The 19,166-nt window shown below is 49.4% G+C and overlaps 1 long non-coding RNA gene across 1 annotated transcript in view; it reads left to right on the top strand.

Moving 5' to 3' along the window:
- Window positions 1-4,369: 4,369 nt before the first annotated feature.
- Window positions 4,370-19,166, top strand: part of LOC139439641 (uncharacterized) — a 64,550-nt gene continuing 49,753 nt past the window's right edge. Inside the window, exon 1 of the long non-coding RNA XR_011649587.1 lies at window positions 4,370-4,730. This is a non-coding gene — a long non-coding RNA (uncharacterized lncRNA). The remainder of the gene's footprint in view (window positions 4,731-19,166) is intronic.

The raw sequence follows: 19,166 nt of genomic DNA, 5'->3' as shown, positions 1-19,166 counted from the left end.
TGAGGGTCCTGCAGGAATGGGTGGGGGTGGGAAGGAGATATGAAGCATGCCTTCTGAATCAGCCATCTCCCTGCTCATACCCTTCCTTCCCTGGGACCCTCCCCTTCACTCCAGCTTTAGAGAGGACCTAAAGTCCTTAGCCCAATTGTAGTGGGTGTGGTGATGCCTGTAGCAGTTTGATATGGTTATGAAATCCAAAATAGATACTGGATTATGTTTGTAATCTGGTCTGTACCTGGATGATATTAAGTTATGATTGGGACTTTGATTGGGCTATGTCATTAGGGCGTTGAGTTCCTGCCCCTTGGTGGGTGGGGAACTTACAGATAGGAGGCATGGCAAAGGAGGGTTTTCTGATGTTGGAGTTTTGATGCTGGAGTCTTTTTTTTTCCTTAAAGATTTATTTTATTTTATTTCGCTTCCCCTTCCCCTACTCCGGTTGTCTGCTCTCTTGTGTCCATTCGCTGGGTGTTCTTCTGTGTCCACTTGCATTCTCGGCGGCACCGGGAATCTGTGTCTCTTTTTATTGTGTCATCTTGCTGCGTCAGCTCTCCGTGTGTGTGGCACCACACCTGGGCAGGCTGAACTTTTATCATATGGGGCGGCTCTCCTTGCAGGGTGCACTCCTTGTGCGTGAGGCTTCCCTACATTGAGGACACCCCTGCATGGCATGGCACTTGTGTGCAGCAGCACTGCACATGGGCCAGCTTACCATATGGGCCAGGAGGCCCTGGGTTTGAACCCTGGGCCTCCTATATGGGTAGGTGGACGCTCTATCATTTGAGCCACATCCGCTTCCCATGATGCTGAAGTCTTAAGCTGGAGCCCCAGGAAGTCAGCATGCAAAGGAAAGAGAAGCAAGCCCTGGGAAGAGAGAACCTGAGCCAGGAGAAGAACACAGAGGAACAGAGATGACTCCTTAGACACAGCAGAAACCCCAGGGAGAGAGACAAAGCCATTCACCTGAGAGTCTACAGCTGACCTTGTGAAGAGAGGCAAAGCCTAGAGAGCCTCATAGTCTACGGCTGACCTTGTGGAGGAAACAGAGGACCTGAGCCCAGAGGAGCCCAGGAAGCCTGAACCCTCGCAGACGTCAGCAGCCATCTTGCTACAACACGTGGAAATAGACTTTGATGAGGGAAGTAACTGATGCTTATGGCCTGGTATCTGTAAGCTCCTATCCCAAATAAATACCCTTTATAAAAACCAACCAATTTCTGGTATTTTGCATCAGCACCCCTTTGGCTGATGAATACAATGTCCTACCCAGATTCCAGGACTGATGGACTTATTCCCCTAGCTGCTGGGGACACGGCTGGCAGACAGTTCTCAGCTGTCATCCCTCTCTAAGAAGTGCCACAGTTGAAGGCAAGTGCCTCATTCAAGGTCACACCCCCTCCCCAGGGCAGGCCACATCCAGTGACTGATCAGCCTGGGTATAGAGGCCTCACCCCAGCCTCAGAGCTCCCCAGACTTTTGTTGAGGCTGCGTTAAAACCCAACGTCTCTCTCTGCCCAAGCCTTCTTCCTTATTTTGCTTCCCTTCCAGAAGTACCTGTCGCAAGAGCACATCAAGAAATGGCCTGTATACGAATCCCTACCGGTGGGTCCACTTCCTGGGGAATCCAACCTGAACCCCAATCGTACATAAACTCCTCACCTGCTCATCTCTGGGACCCTGCTCAACACATTTCATCTAGCAGTAATATGTGGGCTAGTGTATGGCTTTGTGGCTTTTTTGTCACTTCTTTGTTTTCTGGGCCTCACAGTTCCTGCCACATTGTCACTCCTATTTCCAAGTGTGGGCGACAGAGTAATGGTCCCCCAACGATGCCCACCTCCTAAATGCCTGGAATCCGTGAACCTACATGGCAAAAGGGAATGGAGGTTGTTGGGCAGCTGACCTTAAGAAAAGAAGATTATCCTGGATCATCTTGATGGGCCCAATGTAATCCCAAGCACCCTTCAAAGTAAAGGAGGGAGGGAGAAGATGAGGATCAGAGAGAATTCAGTGTGTAAAGAAGGACTCAGACCACTGCTGCTGCCTTTGAAGATGGAGGAGGGGGCCACTAGGCAAGGAAGGTGGGCAGCCTCTAGAAGCTGGAAAAGGTAAGGAAGCGGATTCTCCCCTAGAGCCCCAGAAAGGAACACAACCTTTCAACACCTTAGTTTTAGCCAGTGAGCCCCGTGTTGGGTTTCTAACCTACAGAATCATAAGATAATAAGTCGGTATTGTTTTAAGCCATTAAGATTGTGATGATTTGTTACAGCAGCAAGAAGAAATTAATGCACTAGGCAACTATACTCCTTTAATGAGTTCAGGGGGTAACCTACAGGGGAGTTCTCAGCAGGAGCAATGAGGAGGAAGCAACTGGTTTAACCTCTCACCCAAATTACCCATGACCCTGTGGCCTTGAAGCTACTATCTAAGATGAAAGCTTCTGGAATTTCCCTATAACCGACCTTTTGGGGGTGACGTAATAAATTTGAGAATTAGGAAGTGGAGGAGGGCGTCGAGTTCATCTCTAGCAATAGTTTTGGAGTTTCTTTCAGCAGAATTCTTTTTTGGGGTGGAGGGTGGGGGGAGAGGTACTGTGATTGAATTGGGGATCTCATACATGGGAAGCAGGTGCTCGGTCACTGAACTACACCCACTCCCCAAGAATTCTTCTCTTTTTTCCAAAAAATTTTACAGGGAATCATGGATGTCTAATATCAAAAACGGACTGAAATAAAGGTTATCCTGGATGAAGGCCAAATCCCCTTATCTGCCCCCTCACCTGAAGGACTTAAACTCTGAGGACAAACTCTGACAACCTGGAGCCTGTGTTGCTGCGTCCCTGGGCTGGAGAGCAGCAAAGCCAAAACCAGAACTCAGGTTTCAGCCTTCCTGCCTAGAAGCCTTATCAAAGCATTGGCTGAGGACAGGCTTTCTGGGCCCCTTCAAGTTGATGATGGAGTTATGCAGCGGCACCCAACACCTGTGAGTTTCTTTTGGGTGGATCTACTCTTTAATTTACGTGGTTTTTGTTTAGGTTCTATTATGCTGTTGTATTCTAAGGCTTCACACCCTCAGCCACTCCCTCTGTAGATGGGCAAGCAGCTCACTACATGGTGTGATTTGTGTAACAACAGAAGCACCACCTGACCCCAAACCTGTCTCTCCAGCTGCCTGCCAAGAAGCCTGATCCTCCACCCTGGAGTCACTAAGGCTTCCAGAAGGCTCCCTTCAAAATTCAAATTTCACATTTCATTGATTCTCAGGCTCACATTGTGTCACACTGAAACATCTGCAAAATCGGGACATGACATGAAATCCCTAGATTCTTGCAGGTACGAGTTTTTCCTTTCTTAATTGTACATAAACTAATGGAGCACCTTGCAATCAATGGCATCATAGATTTGAAGAATGTGGTGTGTGACCTGGGAAGATGAGAAATAAATTAATCCACTAGTACCCTCGAAGGCTGAAGCAGAGCTCAGACTCCGCAAAGAATGGAAAACCTCAGAGAAGAGCTTAGTTAAGGGAGAAAAGAGCAGCACAAAGTTCTGCTTGTAAATAGGTGTGTGTGTGTGTACAGGTGCGTGCAGGTAGAGGTGCCACAGGATCAGGGACGTGAACAGGAAGAACAAGCGTGAGGGGGGTGGGGATGGGGTTGAGGGAGGGCTTCTCCAGGGCTTTATAAAGTTTATATCCTGATATAAGAGATTAGGTAAAGATTCTCATTTGTTCTTTGACTCAAATGAGATTCCAAAATGGTTCGTAGAGTTTATGTGACAATGACTTCCCTTATTTCAGGGTCTGTAATTAATCAAGTAAGTATAAAATACAGTTTCAAATATAAAGTTAACTCCATTTTACAGAGTGGGCGTTACTTATCAGTCCTGGGACTGGCTAAAGAATAGACGGCAGCTAATGTTAGCCACGAAGGGTAACAATTGGTCAATTGATTTTGTTTGCTCTTTTAGTTCATTTGATTAAATGAGCTGTTAATTCACTTAACCAGAATTCTCTACCTTAATCAAAGGCAACATGTCAAAGGTATTTGCCAATCTTGGGATTTAAGATTTTAAAAATAAAAGAATGCACTTTTGAAATGCAGACATACTTTCATCACCTAATAATTATAATCAAGACAGAAGTTAGTTATTTAAACAATTTTGTTTGGGAACAGAAGGAGAAACAAAAATTGCAATTCGGGGACTTGTTATTTAGCCTTCCCTGCGGCAAAAATTAGCTATCAGTTGGTCTCTGGCCAAGGCCCGGAGTCCTATTTTGTTTGCCTTTCATTAGAAATTTAGAGATGTGCTCCTCTGGAAAACAAATTGGCACCGAGGCATAATAAAATTCTGTACAAAGGGACAGCAGACCTTTAAAAATCATGCAGAGGAAAAACAACAGTTTTCTCTTGGAAGATTCATCATGTTATTCTCTGTATTGCACCAGTATGGATGCAAATGGTTGGAATATTTTTACGTTTGGCAGAAAACCATAAAGGTCTAAAGAAGAAATATCACCCGTGCCTTAATGAAACAGAACATAATGAACCAAAAATCCCTCACTTTCGAAACTCCCTCTCCAGGCCTGCCAGCGCTGTCAGGGGCGGCCTGGGCCCTGTTCCCCGGGCGCTCTGCAGAAGCTGCTGGCACTCGGCGCTGTGCTTGGCAGGCCGCGGAAGGCAAGGCCAGCGAGCTGCGGAGATGCGGGAGTGGCATTCGACGCAGCCCTAGGTGAGCACGTGGGCGGAGGGAGCTAAAAGCCCCGGAGCAGGTGCCATCTGTGCAACCAGGTCCCCGGGTTTCAAGCTCTTTGATGGTGAAGAGTGTTGGCTGAGTTTCTGTAGAACGCGGCCTGCCCCGTTAGAAAGAGGCTCACAGCCCAGTGCAGCAGCCATTTCCTGCGGGCAGGTGCGTAGGTCTCCCCTTGGCAACAGGGAGGCTGCGGATCGGCATTGTGTAGGCCCTGCCCTTGAGGAGCTCGAAGGGGCGGCAAGGGGCAGATGGAGTAGTAAGTGCCGTCACCCGGCCACAAAGGACAGCGTGGTGTGGGCGGGGCCAGGGGGGCCTCGTTCTGGCGGGGACGGGCAGGAGGGGAGGAGGCCGTCAGGCGTTCCTAGTGGAGGGAGGGGTGTTTGGTGCAGATCTCAAAGGAGGAGTAAGATTTTAATGGGGGAAGTGGAGAAAGGGTGGTCAGGGCAAAGGAACAAGTGGGTGGAGCGTAGAGTTGTTTGGAGGATGGGTGAGTTGCCTAGATGGTGGTCCTGGAAAAGGGCGGTGGCCGTGCACCTTCCTTCAAGACCAGGAGACGTGGTGACTGTGGAGCACACCGTCTGTTTCGGCCCCAGTCCCTCCCCTCAAGGGCCCTCACAGGGAGGGCAGTGGCCCACCGTGGCCAGGTTTCCCAGCGGTTACAGGCATCAGTGCACCTGCTGAGCTCCCGCCGTAGCCTCCCTCTGCAGAAGCCAAGGCTTTGCTGGTCCAGCGGCACTGCCACGAGCCCCCTGGGCGCCATGCCCTCCCTGGGCTTCCAGCCAGGGAGCAACGGGGGAAATCCAGCTCCTCCCTCGCCACGTGGAGCGTGATGCGCCCACCGGGTCACCGCCGCTCCCCCATGCCTGCAGCAGGCCTCAGGGGAGAGCGCTGTCGGCCCCGCAGCGCTGCGCGTCCTGGCTGCGGCCGGTGTCATCCCAGTCCCGGCTATGACGGGCACCTGGTGCTGCCTCGGCAATCAGGGCCACCACGCCGACCTCGCGAGTTCCTCCAGGCTGCAGTATGACAAGTGGGGGAGCAGCTGGGGTTACCTCGGAGCTGAGAGCTTCGCTTGGGGCTTTTAAAGGGAAGAAGACTTTCACCCCCAAGCTTACAGGCAAGGTCCTCTCTCCAGCACGGCCCTTGGGCCCGGGCTGGCCAGAGCGCAGGTGGGTGCGGGGTTCCTGTCGAGATGGCGGCTAGCCTCAAGGTTCCCGAAGGTAGCATCACGCAGCAAAGGCCATTGCTGCTCCTGAGAGGATGGGATGAATTTGTGACCTGAGGCAGCAAAGCCCATTGTATTTACTCAGGCAGAGTAAAATCACGTGGCATCAGTAGACACGATCCCTCAGCTCAACTAGGTCAGTGAAAATATATGGAGAGGAGCGGACGTAGCTCAGTGACTGTGCACCTACTTCCCATGTAGGAGGCCCTGGGTTCAAGCCCTGGTGGCTCCTTAAAAAATTATATATATATATGTATGTATATATACGGAGTGAATATATGGAGTATATATATGGAGCTCCTACAATGTGCCAGGCCCTGGGCTGCAAAAAAAGCCCCAGTTCTTTGGGGAAGAACAGACAAGCAAACACTGAAGGAGAATGCGTGGATGCTCCCCCCACTATGAAGCTTTGCCCGACCCCCAAGGCTGCTTCTAAGTGCTCCTGACACACCCCGCGCTTTTCCTGATCACAGCCCTCACTATGGGTTCTGGGCAAATCTGGCTACCTATCTGATTTGTGAGTTTCTAGGCATGTCATGTATGTATGTATATATGTATGTATGTCAGGTACGGGGGCTGGGGACTGAACCCAGGACCTCGTATGTGGGAGGCCAGCGCTCAGCCACTGAGCATATCGGCTCCCTTGGGTTGGTTTTTTGTTTGCTTGCTTACTTGTTTCTTTAAGGAGGCATCGGGGACCGAACCCGGTATTTCCCATGTGGGAAGCAGGTGCTCAACTGCTTGAGCCACATCTGCTCCCTCTTGTTTTTTAACAGCTTTGTTGAGATGTTATTCCTATACTGTACAATCCACCCATTTAAAGGATAAACTTCAGTCCTTAAAAAATCATATCCACAGGGTTGTGCAACTACCAGCACTGTCAATTTTAGAGCATTTTCATCACCCTGTAAACAAAACCAGTTCCCCTTAGCTGTCACCCCAACCCACCCCCTGCCTCCCCAGCCTTAGGCAACCACAAGTCTACTTTCTGTCTCTATGGATTTGCCTTTTCTGGGCATTTCCTATAAATGAGTCATACTTCATGTGGCTTTTGTGACTGTCTTCTTTCACTTAGCACAATATTGTCAAGGTTCATCAATGCTGTAGCATGTATCAGAAGTTCACTTGCCCTTTCTTTAAAAAAAATTGTGGTTTTTTTAGAGCATCGTAGGTTTACAGAAAACTCATGCAGAATGTACAGAGTTCCAATATACCACCTCCGCACAGTTTTCACTATTATCAACATTTTGCATTAGTATGGTTCATTTGTTACAATTGATGAACCAATATCCTTATAGTTACATTATTAACTAAAGTCCATAGTTTACTTTATGGTTCACTCTTTGTGTTTTCCAGTTCTATGGGTTTAAAATTGTTTTTTGGGGTTAACATATATACATGGCGCGGACTTTGGCCCAGTGGTTAGGGCGTCCGTCTACCACATGGGAGGTCCGCGGTTCAAACCCCGGGCCTCCTTGACCCGTGTGGAGCTGGCCCATGCGCAGTGCTGATGCGCGCAAGGAGTGCCCTGCCATGCAGGGGTGTCCCCCGCGTAGGGGAGCCCCATGCGCAAGGAGTGCGCCCCGTAAGGAGAACTGCCCAGCACGAAGGAAAGTGCAGTGCCCAGGAATGGTGCCGTACACACGGAGAGCTGACACAAGATGACGCAACAAAAAGAAACACAGATTCCCGTGCCACTGATAACAACAGAAGCAGACAAAGAAGACGTAGCAAATAGACACAGAGAACAGACAACCGGGGTGAGGGGAGGGGAGAGAAATAAATCTAAAAAAAAACCATATATATAATATTAAAGTTTCCATTTTAACCACTTTCAAGTATATAATTCAGTGGTGCTAATTGCATTCACAAGTTGTTCTGCCATCATCACCATCCTTTACCAAAATGTTTAGAACTCCATTCCTATTTACTGACAAATAAGATTTCATTGCGTAGATATCTCACATTTTGTTGATCATTCTTCAGGTCATGAACATTTGGGTGAACTTTTTAGCTGTTATGAATAAAGCTGCTGTGAACATTCATGTACCAGTTTTTGTGTGGACAAATGTCTTCATTTCTCTTGCATTTACACCTAGGAGCAGAGTTGCTGCATCATGTCTTATCTATCTCCCCTAGAGCCTAGCATGAGACCTTGTTCAATAAATATCTGTTGAGTGAATCCATGAATAAAAGACATTTGATTTTCTTAAAAGATTGAGGGAGGGGGTGGTTTCCACAAAATACAACAACATTAACAGCTACCCTTGGCTCTTAAGCCTTATCACAGTCCCCTTCTTGGCTTTGTCTAGGTTGAGGTAAACCTGGGGTCCATCTGCTCACCTGCCTGATCCTTCTAGAAAGCTGAATAGGCCAGAGTGAGTGGGGAGCCTGCAGGTGCACCCCCAAGTCACCCGGGAGGGAGAGGCTTGTCCGACTCAGCACATTCTCAGAGCAGCGAGGGCCCCACAGTCCAGCTGACCAATCCTGGGAGATGGAGTTGTGGGGAGCCCCATCAGCTGAGAGGGACCTCCCAGCAGGGCTGCAGGATAGGGGGAAGGAAAAGGAAAGGGGCTGCTCTCCCACTGCCCCAGCAACCCGAGACACGCTTGAGGAGGAAGAGTGCAGCTGGGCTTGTGTGTGGGGCTGGGGGGTGGCCCAGGGTACCTGCAGCCAGGTGTGTGCCTAGAATTGTAGTGAGCATGCTGCCCGTATCCCAGGGGGCGTTATCAGTCGCAGTGGGCCACGGCGAGCTTGCAGTTCTTACTCAGGTAGGAGACACCAGGGTGAGGTCGTGGCAGCACACACACCTAGTGCATTGCACACACCCGGTGCACCGCACACACCCGGTCCACCGCACACACCCGGTGCACCGCACACACCCGGTCCATCGCACACACCCGGTGCATTGCACACACCTGGTCCATCGCACACACCTGGTCCACCGCACACACCTGGTGCACGGCACACACCCGGTGCACCGCACGCACTCCTGCCCTGGCCTGCTCCGGGCTGCCTAGCGGGAGAGCACAGGGCAAGCTGCCATCACCGCTGTAACCCAGGCTCCATGAGGGCAGTGGGCAGTGGGCAGGCTCCCTTCCAGCGGGTGCCAGGCACGGCCGCCCTGCTGCAGCCCTGTGGCCTCCTGGCCTGGTCAGGCTCCTCACAGATGGTCCTGCAACACGTGCCTCTGACGGAGGTACTTGGGTCTGAGCAGAATTGCAACAGAGGGTTTGGGTTTCTGGGAGAGGAGCAGAAGGAAAGAACTCTTCCCACCAGGCAGCTACTACTGACTTTCTCTCCACCCTCCAAGGCCAGCTGCCCGCAGCCTGCCTCCCCACCACGGCTGGAATTACGTGGCCACTCCTTCTCATCCATGACCCTCAAAGTTTGAAGTTTGTGGTTATTTTTTTTCTCTTTCCAGTAAGACTAAAAGCCTTGAGGATGAGGGTGTTTCTTCTTCCATGACAGCTTTCCTGAAACCTCTGGAACAAAACCCCTACTCAGAAAGCAGTAGAAATGTTTTCTCTGCCTCTTCAAGTAATGGAGTCCAAAATTCACCTTGTCTGGCCCTTACCCAGAGCCCCCATCTCTTATTTAACATGTAGCCAATACTTCATGCCTAAGTATTATTTTTATTTTATTTATTTATTTCTCCGCCCCTCCCCATCATCTGCTCTCTGCATCATTTGCTGTGTGTTCTTCTGTGTCTGCTTGTCTTCTCTCTAGGTGGCTCTGGGAACCCATCCTGGGACCTTCTGGAGTGGCAGAGAGAAGCTCAATCTCTCGCGCCACCTCAGCTCCCTGGTCTGCCGTGTCTCTTTTTGTTGCATCATTTGCTGGGCCAGCTCTCTGTGCGCTCCTGCACAGGCCAGCACTCCACGCGGGCCAGCTCGCCTTCACCAGGAGGCCCCGGGAATTGAACCCTGGACCTCCCATATGGTAGACGGGAGCCCAATTGCTTGAGCCACATCTGCTTCCCCCCAAATACTATTTTTAAGGTTTTTGTTTTCATTTCAAAAGTAGTACCTGTTTAATGTAGAAAATAAGAAAACCCGACAAAAAGAAATAAAACCACCCATAATCCCTCATACCAGAAGTAACTTCTATATATATTCTCCTGTTTTTTCTATTTATGTTTACCTATTTTTTTCAAAATTGTGATTATAATGTGCATGTTGTTTTACAAACTGCTTAACATATTATGAATATATCATAGTGCCATTAGATAGGTTTGGTTTTTTTTTTTAATGATTTTTATTTTTTATTTTTTTTTAAAGATTTATTTATTTATTTAATTCCCCCCCTCCCCCGGTTGTCTGTTCTCTGTGTCTATTTGCTGCGTCTTGTTTCTTTGTCCGCTTCTGTTGTTGTCAGTGGCAGGGGAAGTGTGGGCGGCGCCATTCCTGGGCAGGCTGCACTTTCTTTCGCGCTGGGCAGCTCTCCCTACGGGTGCACTCCTTGAGCGTGGGGCACCCCTACGCGGGGGTACTCCTTGCGCGCATCAGCACTGCGCATGGGCCAGCTCCACACGGGTCAAGGAGGCCCGGGATTTGAACCGCGGACCTCCCATGTGGTAGACGAAGCCCTAACCACTGGGCCAAGTCCGTTTCCCTAGACAGGTTTTTATAGTACAGTTTCAACAATTGTATATCGTATATTCTAGCAATCTATTAATAACTTTATCTACTCAATGCCCAATTATATTGGCGGCTTTCAATTTGCCCATTTATAAATAATACCATGATAAATAATCTTATACAGAAATAATTTTCCTAGTTATATGTGGCAGTTTGGTATTATTTATGAATCAAAAACAAAGAGAAAGATTATGTTTATAAACTGATCTGTTCCTCTGGGTACGATACCCTTTGATTGCATTAAATTCAAAGGTTTTAAGTTTACTTGATTAAATCATTTTAGGGTTTTTGATTCAACCACATCGGTAGGGCATTACTCTGGTTGAGTCCCTGCCCCCTTGGTGGGTCTATACAGATAAACAGACGCTCACTCAAGAAGACACATGGAAGAGGCGTGAACCCGGGCATTTTGGCCCTGCCATTTGACAGAAAGGAGAAGGCTCAAACAGCTAAAACCCCGGGACGAGAGATGAGCCCACAGCTGAGATCAGAAGAAGCTGGGCCCATGGAGACTTAAGAGGAAGAAGGAAGGAGAGACCAGGCAGAAATCTTGCTTCAACACGTGCCAACAGACTTTGGTGAGAAACTGTACATTTCTACCTCAAATAAATACCCTTTATAAAAGCCAACAGATTTCTGGCACTTTGCATCAGCACCCCTTTGGCTGACTACTACAGTATGCATTTCTAGAAATGGTATTTCGGGATCAATCGGTCTGAACTTGTGTGAAGTTTCTTAAACTCATTGCCTAATTGCCCCTCAGAAGGGTTGGGGCAATTTCTTCTCCGACACCTACAACAATTCCTAATAAGCTTGACTTCTGAGGGGACGCTCCAAAGTAAAAGGAAAGGACAAATGGCTATGATGAGTAGGCCCAGTGACATCAAAAAGAAGGCAAAAGGGAAACTGATAAAGCAGGCATCTTACTGGCAGAAATAGAGAGAAATGTGTTCCCAAAGATACCCTTATTTGTCAAGAAAATGTTTCGCCATACCATTCACATATCCCACCCCTAATGTCCTCTGTTTAAAAGTCAGGGAAGTATGGGGGAGCAGATGTGGCTCAAGCAGTTTGGTGCACACCTCCCACATGGGAAGTGCTGGGTTCAATGCCTCCTAAAGAAAACAATGAGCAAAAACAATGAGCAGACAACAAGTGAAAATAAGCAGACAGCAAGCCAAAAACAATGAATTGGCAAACTATGAGAAAAAACAAGCAGGCAGTGAGAGAAAACAATGAGCAGACAACAAGCAAAAACAAGCAGAAAACAAATGAAGACAACAAGCAGACAACAAGCAAAAGCCAAACAAGCAAGGAGCAGAAGTGACTCAAGCAGTCGAACACCTGCCTCCCATACGGGAGGTCCCAGGTTCCATTTTCAGTGCCTCCGAAAGAAAACAAAACAGACAACAAGCAAAAGTAATGAGCAGACAATGAGAGAAAAACAACACGAGCAGTCAATGTGTGAAAACAACAAGCAAACAATGAGCAAACAGAGCAGAAAGTCAGCTCAGGGGAGCCATTGTGGCTCAGTGGTTGAGCACTGGCCTCTTACATACAAGGTCCTAGGCTCAAACCCCTGTCCTGGTACCTCAAAAAACAAAAAAAAATTAGGAAAATATGTAATGAATTTTGAATTTCAGAAAGAGTCCCTTTCAAAACCATCACAAAAACAGGCTCCCTTTCAGGCAGCCTAGTATAGCGAACAAGGAGGAAACCCAGCTCACCTGCCAATGCCACAGGACATTGAGTCAGTTGCCCTGCCTGGCCCTCGATCCCCCCAGCTGTAAATTAAGGAGAAGAATGTTAGAACCTACCAGCTGGGATTCACGTGAGACTCAAACAAGCTCATGTGTGACAAAGCACGTGGTCAGCAGCCCAGTGCTGACCTTATTGCTAAGACAGGGCACAGGAAGGATGAAGAGGGCTCCCCACGAGTAGAAAATGTCCTTCCCTGGAGATGCCAGAATTCTAGGGTGTGTGCCATCCCCTCCTACTCAGCACCCAAGAACACAGCAGCTGCCCACTAGCAAGGGCGAGCAACGCTGCAGAGACGAAGAGCTGGTTTCCGTCAGGCCCAGGAGGAGAAAGGAAAGGCCTTTCCTGTTTAAATTCCAGTCCGTAAGGTTTTGCTGTAGACACAGCAAACTCAAGGCTTTCCTGGGTCCTTCACGCCGTGGGAATTCAGCCGCTCTACACTCGCAGGTAGCTTAATTGGCTCCGTTGCTAGAGAAGCTGCTCCTGCCGTTTTCCGTGGCATTCGCCTCGGAGCAGCAGCTGGAGGTAATAACGTCCCAAGGTGAAACGGGGAGGCGTGCTGGGAGTTGCTTGGAAGAGTATATAGTGGTACGCAGAGGTAAGTTCTAACCCTCCATCATTTGTGACCAAAGAAGTAGCTATGCGGGAGACCGTGGAGAGCCGTGAGCCGGGAGAGTGGATTTCAGCGCCACGCAGGAAGGATTCTGAGCCTTGGCTTTGCCCCTCACTGAGCGCGTGACCTTGGCGCCTCCGCTAATCTCCCAGCCCATTCCCTCCTCTTGGAAGCACGGTTACCACTCGGAAGCAGTCCTCGTTTATGTGTGCGACGTCTGCCTCCTCCACCAGACACAGGAGAGCACCAGGCTCCAAAAATATTTGCCAGGTGCAGGAGTGATTCCGACCCCCCCAGGACCCCACCTTTAGGCACTCTGCTTTGTCCTCCTCACCTCTTCAAGGGCAGCTTGGTGGCTGGACTGAGTGTGGCCTTCAGGGGTGTCAGTGGCAAGAAGAGGGGAAAGGGAATTAATCTGCACGAGGACAACAGCTGTAGGGAAGGCGACCCGCACCTTCACACAAAAAAAGTGTAACTGCTGAGGGCATTGTTTTTTATTTTTATTTTTTTTTACCGGGACCTGGGATTGAACCCAGGACTTCATATGCGGCATTCAACCACTGAGCCGCAGCAGCTCCCCGGGACCATTAATTTTGAATTGTAAAACACTCTTTGCCCTTTAAGTAAATGTATTAATGTATTCAATAAAAATCAATTTCCCACCCATACCCCCCAAAGAAAAGTTAAAGACTCGAGTAACACAAGGACTAAAAACACATTGTGACGTGCCGGTTGTGCCGTGAATCTCAGCAGAGTTGCAACACCTACTCTCTTAGCAGGACTTAGCAGGACAACTAACAAGGAGATGATGATGGACAACAACCATCCCAAGGAAGAGAGAGTGTCTGCAGCTGCAGGCAAGACAGCTCCATCCATCTGCCCCATGTATCTAAGCCCCCTCTCAATTAGAAGCAGAGTGGGCATCACCATCCTCAAATCCTCAAGATTGGGGAATGAACAGCAGACTAAAGTAGACTTATTACTATTCTACTATAGACTTAGTTATTCCAGCAATGGAAGAACTCACCATTGAAGCTCTGAGGGATGGGAGAGGGGAGAACAGGTGCCATACGGGGGCATTTTCAGGACATTGGAATTGTCCTGAATGACTCTGCAGTGATGGATACAGGGCATTGTACATTTTGTCATAACTTACAAAATTGTGTGGGACAAAGTGCAAATCATCATGTAAACTAGTCCATGGTTAGTAGCAGTGCTCCAGTCTGTGCTCATCAGTTGTAACACACGTACCACACTAATGAAAGAGGTTGTTAATGTGGGGAAATGTGGGAGGGGGAGGGAGTGGAGCAGATGGGAATCGCTTACATTTTTTATGTAGCATTTATGTAGTCTAAAGCTTCTTTGAAAATAACAAAACAGGGAAGCAGATGCGGCTCACCAGTTGACCTCCCATCTATGATACAGATACCCAGGGCCTCCTGGTGAAGCACGGCAAGCTGGCCCACACGGAGTGCCGGCCCATGCGGAGTGCCACCCTGGACAGGAGTGTCAGCCAACCTGGAGAGCTGGCGCAGCAAGATGACGCAACAAAAAGACACAGAGGAGAGACAATAAGAGACTTAGCAGATCAGGGAGATGAAGTGGTGCAAGAGAATGACCGCTTCTCTCCCATTCCAGAAGGTCCCAGGATCAGTTCCCGGAGCCACCTAATGAGAAGACAAGCAGACACAGAAGAACACACAGCAAATGGACACACAGAGCAGACAATGGGGGGAACGGGGGTGTCAGGAATAAATAAATAAATCTTAAAACAAAACACATTGTGGCCAAAGCCAAACACAGGCCAAGGCCTTCTCTGAACCTTCCTTCCTCTCCTTTCTCCATCTCCCACCCAGCACCTCTGTCCCGCGCCCACATCTCTGACAGAAGGCAGCTGCTGTGGTGGGGGGGTGGGTGTACAGGAGCCAGACTTTCCTGAAGAAAAGTCAGAGCAGCGCGTGTGGAGGGCCCCCGAGGCTCGGCCTCGCTGCTGGGCGTTCCTCAGTGGCGGGGAGCTCCCAGGGATGGGGTGCGGCGCACTCAGGGCTGGCTTGGCTTGTCTCTGCATCCCAGGCAGCCTAGGCTGAAGGACGAAGGAGGGAAAGCAGCTCTGAACAAGTGAATGAATGAATGAGTGAATGCTTGCACATGGAGGCCCATTTACACGCCGAGTGCTGTGTGAGGCATGGCCACGTATTTCTCAGTCACTGTCACGGCAACTCTGAGGCAGGAATGGTCATTCTTGTTCAAGGGGTTAGCTAAAGAACCCACTTGGTCCTCCAACTGTGTGCTGGCTGAGAGACAATCCGCGGCTTGAAATACGGGTCCATAGGTGCTTTTAAAAAGTGCCGTGGCGCTGGAGGGTTTTTCACCATGACCTTAGCCTAGAGAGGGTCTCGGGACTGCCCACATAACCAACATCCTGAGAGAAGACCTAGAGCATGTGCTCCGGGACCTGTCGTCAAGAACTTGAGGGAGCTAGTTATTACACTAAACCACAGGATCAGGAGCCAGAAGATCTCGAACCCTTGAGTGAGAAGCTAACTCTAAAATGATACCCCCAATCCTGTTCATTTAAAAAACTTGGGAAGAGGATTTGGCTCAACTGATAGAGACCTGCCTACCACATGGGGGATCCGTGGTTCAAACCCCGGGCCTCCTTGACCCGTGTGGAGCTGTCCCATGCACAGTGCTGATGCACGCAAGGAGTGCCCTGCCACACAGGGGTGTCCTCCGCATAGGGGAGCCCCACGCGCAAGGAGTGCACCCCGTAAGGAGAGCCGCCCAGCGTGAAAGAAAGTGCAGCCTGCCCAGGAATGGTGCCACACACACGAAGAGCTGACACAGCAAGATGACACAACTAAAAGAGACACAGAGTCCCGGTGCCACTGACAAGAATACAAGCGGACACAGAAGAAAACACAGCAAATGGACACAGAACAGACAACCGAGGTGGGCAGGGGGAGGAGAGAGAAATAAATAAAAATAAATCTTTAAAAAACTTAAGAGAGTAGATGTGGCTCGAGCAGCTGAGCTCCTGCCTCCCACGTGGGAAGTCCCGGGTTCTGTTTCTGGGGCCTCCTGAAAAAAAAAAACAAGCAAAACAAATGAGAAAAGCAACTCGGAGAAGCTGATGTAGCCCAGTGGCTGCGCGCCAGCTTCCCACGTAGGAGGTTCTGGTTTCAACGCCCAGCCTCCCTGGTAACTTGGGGGGAAAAAAACAAAACTTAACAAAACAAAAACACTGTTCACAATAGCCAGGTGCCCATCAGTGGCTGAATGGACAAACAAAATGGGCTACAGCCATACCATGGAATGTTATTCAGCCATGAAAAGGACTAAAGTGCTGAGACAGTCTACGGCATGGGTGAACTTAGGAACATTATGCTAAGGGAAAGAAGCCAGGCACAAAAGGCCACGTACTGTGTGGCTTCATTTATCTGAAATATCCAGAATGTGCCAATCCATACATCTGTGGTTGCCGGGGCCTGGGAGGAGAGGAGGCCATAGAGTGACGCTTCAGTGGGTGTGGGGTTTCCAGTTGGCGCGTGAGAAAGTTCTGGAGCTGATGGTGGTGGCGATTGCACAACACTGTGAACGCACCAAATGCCACTGAATCGTACGCTTTAAAATGGGGAATTTTGTTACATGCATTTTATCACAATAAAAAAATTAAGCAAATCATTTAAAGTTAGACTACAAAAATCAATGTGAGGAGGCAGGGGGGAGGACTTGTTCAGCAGTCAATCATGTACGTAATTGCCTATTTTATAGCCTTTGTGATGTTCAAGATTAAGGAAATTAAACTAGCTGAGCTGTAGGACACAGTCCAAGCCACAGAGAACCTCCCACTTTCTACGTGCCCTGGAGGAAATGACATGTTTTATGGAGGTAGTAGCAGTTACTGCCAGATAATAACTTTTCCAGTCTTAGAGAGATGTCCTGAAGATTGGACGAACTAATAAAGACTTTAATGTGACTGCTGCAAAATAAGCACTTAATAAACTAGTCATTATTTCCAGCTTTTCCATATTATAAGTTTTTGTGATGAACATTTTCATCTGTATGAATTTTCTCATATTCAGGTTTATTTTCTTTAGCTCAACTCCCAAAGTCAGATTCCCAAATCAGAGTGTAAACACCCTTATACTCTTAGAAGAGTATAAACACTCCTCACACTTCCTACACATTGCCGAAGAACGTTCCTAAAGAATGACGGCGATGCACACCACGGCCAGCTGCAAGGGGCCAGGCTTTCAGCACCATCACCAGCGCTGGGCGTTATTGGTGACTGACTGATCTTTAGAATTAGTCCTTCTACAAATACCCATCCAGAGAAGCAGTGGGCTGGATTGAGCTGGGTACAGGGCCAGACCAAGCAACCCTGTTGGAATAAGCTCGAAGACAGAAAAGGGCCCCTGAGGTCTGGGAGGGGAGAGTTGAGGAAATCAACAAGGACACAATTTTTTTTACTACAAAATTTCGAGGTTTCATTATATTGGTTTTTTCACTTATGTTCAAAAGTAGAAGCCCTTTTAAATGATTTCCAATCAGGAGCTGATGTGGGAAACCAACACTAGATGCTAAAACGCCTCCTACCCTTCACCGTGTACAGTTTAACTGTTTAAAGTACACTCCCATCCCTCTTCACCCTTCCTTGTTGGCGATTTAACCAAGTGCCTGAGCTGGGCATCTGACGCATCCCTGACCCGGGAAGGACATCGTCTCTGCACCTGCGGCCAGTGAAGTGGGGCAACGTGCAGGTCCTGCCCATCCCCAGGTGCTCACGGTTCAAGGAGGGGGATTGCAGGCTGCAGGTGGAAGGAAGGAATGGTGGGGGCGGTAAAAGGAAGGTTTCCCAAATTGCATTTCCCTTTGGAGTAATTAGAAGGAAACTCTTGGGAGCTTCAGGGTCCCACTATCTTTAAAGAAGGATCCCCAGAGGCGTAGGGCTATCCCGTGTACCTGTTAATAGACAGAAAGCAAGGAACTCTACACCTGGCGCATTGCTTAGGCAAAGTGACCTGCGGGCCCCTGTGCGGGGCAGGCGGGAAGCACAGGGCTCCAGAGCTCCCTGGAGGCCAAGTCCGTATTCCTCACTCCCCAGCATGCTGACATGCAGGTGTATTCCCAAGGCTGTAGTTTGAAATTGGGAGTGACCAAGAGTCAGGGACCTGGAGTCACCCTACTCGTAGGCTAAGGAAGCGAGTCTCAAAATCTAGCGGGCCTAAGAATCACACGTGGGGGAAACGGACTTTGGCCCAGTGGTTAGGGCGTCCGTCTACCATATGGGAGGTCCGCGGTTCAAACCCCGGGCCTCCTTGACCTGTGTGGAGCTGGCCATGCGCAGCGCTGATGCGCGCAAGGAGTGCTGTGCCACGCAAGGGTGTCCCCCGCATGGGGGAGCCCCACGCGGAAGGAGTGCGCCCGTGAGGAAAGCCGCCCAGCGTGAAAAGAAAGTGCAGCCTGCCCAGGAATGGCGCCGCCCACACTTCCCGTGCCGCTGACGACAACAGAAGCGGACAAAGAAACAAAAAAGCAGACAAAGAAACAAGACGCAGCAAATAGACACCAAGAACAGACAACCAGGGGAGGGGGGGAAATTAAATAAATAAATAAATCTTTAAAAAAAAAAAAAAAAGAATCACAGGTGGGAAGCGGGTGCAGCTCAGTGGTTGAGCGCCTGCTTCTCACGTACGAGGTACTGGGTTCAATCCCCGGTACCTCCTAAAAAATGAAAGAAAGAATCACATGTTGGGTGGGCAGTGGGTTATCGGTTAAATGCAGATTCCGAGGCCATCTCTGCAATGGAATCCAGAGATCTGTATTTTAAACAAACATTCCATGTGGCTCTGCGATGGGGGAGGCAGCGTGGGGGGGCGGCTGCACTCTGAGAATCTAATCACCGCGTATTTGGTCCCTGTGAGACCCCTGAATGGGCTGGTGAGCCTCAAACCTGAGTGGCACTCCCACGGCGCTTCTGGGAGGGACCTGGCCGTTTCCAAAGAGAGCAGGGCCGTGGGGATCTGAAGAGGCTGCGTGGTCTGGCTCTGAGGGCCCCAAGAACGGACGCCCAGATCTTTGAGCCTGGAGCAGGGTGGACCAGGGCCCCGCTGCCACCCCGCACACCCCACGCCCACACCGGCCCCTGCATCTGGGGCAGTGAAAGCTGTCCCCCCACA

Source organism: Dasypus novemcinctus, chromosome 9 (assembly GCF_030445035.2).
Source record: "Dasypus novemcinctus isolate mDasNov1 chromosome 9, mDasNov1.1.hap2, whole genome shotgun sequence".
Taxonomy (NCBI): Eukaryota; Metazoa; Chordata; class Mammalia; order Cingulata; family Dasypodidae; genus Dasypus; species Dasypus novemcinctus.
The sequence above is the reverse complement of the archived record's forward strand: the minus strand, read 5'-3'. Positions and strand labels throughout refer to the sequence as shown.